The sequence below is a fragment of the Chelonia mydas genome, chromosome 2, assembly GCF_015237465.2.
Source record: "Chelonia mydas isolate rCheMyd1 chromosome 2, rCheMyd1.pri.v2, whole genome shotgun sequence".
NCBI lineage: Eukaryota > Metazoa > Chordata > Testudines > Cheloniidae > Chelonia > Chelonia mydas.
In genome coordinates, this window is record NC_057850.1 from 22,510,441 (window position 1) to 22,513,715 (window position 3,275).

A 3,275-nucleotide genomic window follows, 5' to 3' on the forward strand; every position below is an offset into this window, starting at 1 on the left:
TACTCAAAATAGTTAAGGCCAAAGCAGACTGCCAAGAGCTACAAAGAGCTCTCGCAAAACTGGGTGACTGGGCAACAAAATGGCAGAGGAAAGTCAGTGTTGATAAATGCAAAGTAACGCACACCGGAAAACATAATCCCAGCTATACCTATAAAACGATTGGGGGCGAGGGGGGAGGGAAGGGTCTAAATGAGCTGTTACCACTCAAGAAAGAGACCTAGGAGTCATTGTGGACAGTTCTCTGAAAACATCCACTGAATGTGCAGTGGAGTGTTGGGAATCATTAAGACAGGGATAGATAATAAGACAGAAAATACCTGCGTGCTGATGCGGTCGCCCCATCTCAAAAAAGGTAGATTGGAATTGGAAAGATTCAGAAAAGGGCAACAAAAATGATGAGGGGGTATGGAACAGCTTCTGTATAAGAAGAGATTCTTAAGATTGGGCCTTTTCAGCTTGGAAAAGAGCCGACTAAGAGGGGATACGATGGAGGTCTATAAAATCATGACTGGCGTGGAGAAAGTAAATAAGGAAGTGTTATGTACTCCTTCTCATAATACAAGACCTAGGGGGTCACAAAATTAAATTAACAGGCAGCCGGTTTAAAACAAACAAAAGAAAGTATTTCTTCACACAACACACAGTCAACCTGCGGAACTCTTTGCCAGAGGACGTTGCGAAGGCCAAGAGCATAACAGGTTTCAAAAAAGAACTAGATAAATTCATGGAGGATAGGTCCATCGATGGCGCTTAGCCAGTGGTATCCCTAGCTAACCCCTATTTGCCAGAAGCTGGGCATGGGCGACAGGGGATGGACGATTGCCTGTTCCGTTCATTCCCTCTGGAGCCCCTGGCATTGGCCGCTGTCAGAAGACAGGATACTGGGCTAGATGGACTTTTGGTCTGACCCAGTTTGGCCGTTCTTACGCGCTTATCCCATAACCACTTAAGTTTTCTTTTAGAGCCTTCGGTGAGGGACCCCGTCAAAGGCTTTCTGAAAATCCCAGTTCGCAATATCGACTGAATCATCCTTATCCACATGCTTGCTGAGATCCTCAAAGAATTCTAGAAGATTGGTGAGGTACGAGTTCCCTTTACAAAAGCTGTGTTCACCCTTTCCCAATACATCCTGTTTATCTGGGTGCCTGATCATTCTTTACTACCAATTTGCCTGTTACTGAAGTTAGGCTCAGCAGCCTGCAATTGCCAGGGTCGCCCCTGGAGCCCATTTTACAAATTGGCATTACATTAGCTACCTGCCAGTCGTCTGCAACAGAGGCTTGCTTCAGTGGTAGCTTGCGTACTACGGCTAGTAGTTGTGCAATTTCATCTCTGAGTTCCCTCAGAACTCGTGGTCGAATGCCATCTGGTCCTGGTGACTTATTCCTGTTTAATTTAACGATTTGTTCTAAAACCTCTTATACTGGGATGGGACTTCAGATTTGTCACCCAATAAGGACAGCTCCGATGTGGGACTCTCCCTCCCGTCCTCTGCAGTGAAGACAGCTGCAAAGAATTCATGAAGCTCCTCTGCAATGGCCTTGTCTTCCTAGAGTGCTCCTTTGTCAGCTAGCGGCCCCACCGCCTCTTTGGCAGGCTGCCTGCTTCTGATGTACTTTAAAACATTCTTATGGTTAGCTTTTGTGTCTTTAGCACGTTGCTTCTCAGATTCTTTCTTGGCCTGACTTGTTATACTTTGACACTTACCCGGCCAGAGTTCGTGCACCTTCCTATTATCCTCACTAGGATTTGATTTCCAAATTTTGAAGGATGACTTTTGGCCTCTAACGGCCTCCATTACTCTGCCGTTTATGGTGTCTGCCAGGCTGAGCTGGCAGCGCGGCCGGGGCCGGTCCAGTGCCAGGACGGGGAATCACTCCGTCCTCTCGGGAGTGGTGCGATTAGCCAGGTCAGGGTCTGCCCCCAGCCCTGGCCAGACTCCCTCAGGACCACTTGCCTGGAGATAGGATGACCATACGTCCCCGTTTGGCTGGAGCAGTTCCCTTTTTAAGCTCTGTTCCGGCCATCCTGCCTTTTTTTTTTTTTTTTTTTTTGACAAAAACGGGCATTTATCCCGTTAGCTCTTGCCAACTGATCAGCTGGCAAGAGCAAATAAACAAATGCCCACTTTACCAAAAAAGTCCTAGCGGGGCGTGGAGGAACGTGCGTGTGTGTGTGGGGGAAGGGTGGCGACACGAGGTGTCAGGCAGCAGGGCTTGTCGGGGGCGGGGCCCTAGCCCTAGCCCAGGGTAGAATGGAGCTTGGGGGGGATAGGGGCCAGCCCCACCCCCTGGCAGCGGTGTGGGGAGGGTGTCAGCCCCAGCTCCTGGCAGTGGTGGGGGGAGCCGGGGCGAAGGAGGGGTCAGCCCCTGGCTGCGGTGTGGGGAGCTGTGGGGGAGGGGTCAGCCTGTGGGAAGGAGCAGAAAAGAGCGTTGGGGCTGCCGTATAGCACTTGCATAGGCTTTCTCTGCCCTGTTTTGCTGTAAGACTTAACAGTGAGAGATTGCTAGTCCCACGTCAGTGGGTGGGTTTGTGCAAATTAGGAGCGTACAGGGAAACCAGGAAGAGGAAGGCGGCTGCAAGACTTGTCTGTCTTTGAACAGAATTGTGTGTTAAGGGTTCTTGCTTTGAATTCTTCCACGGGAGTCATTTTGGGGAAGGGTTCCTCACTTAGAGTTACCTAGTTATGGTGTTTGTTGCGTGTCTGGGAGCTCGTCACGGTGAGGTAGAAAGCGGTGGGCGCAGAGGTGTGCGGTGCGTCGCAGACTCTCAGCATCGCTTCTCGGCTCCTTGGAGCTCAGATCAAGTGTAGTACCTGTTCTTATCAGTTTAATATCTGATATGTCCTTTATTTAAGGACTGTATATTAAACTGATTTTTGGAACAGGGGGCTGGAATAGGAGCTTGCTCTGTCCACCCCATGCATTGACCTGGTATTGCAGTGCCTCCAGGAACAGTGCATCTCCTTTTGGGGAGAATCTTCTGGTTTGAAAAGCAGAAAGAGTTTTACTGTGATGATGCTTCTTTAAAGCAGATTTTTTTCAAGTAGTTGAAAAATCTGAAATCTGTACCCCTTTGGTTTTTTTATGACAAAGTATTCTTGTAATTGCTTGGGCGTGTTTTGTGGGGTTATAGATGTAGGGTTCTCCGTCTCACTAGAGATTTGTTTGAGAAGCTGGGATCCTTCTTTCTGCTGTGAGTCTTTTCAACAGTCATGAGGGACAAATGCTTTCCAGACTGTGGGTCTGTTGGGGAGACGGTTGGTTGGTTGGTTT

General features: G+C 48.9%; 1 non-coding gene across 1 annotated transcript; it reads left to right on the top strand.

Moving 5' to 3' along the window:
• The first annotated feature begins 2,774 nt into the window (after positions 1 to 2,774).
• On the top strand, positions 2,775 to 2,967 carry LOC119565660. The gene has a single exon (XR_005224487.1). It is a non-coding gene; the product is annotated as a U2 spliceosomal RNA (small nuclear RNA).
• Positions 2,968 to 3,275: the final 308 nt, after the last annotated feature.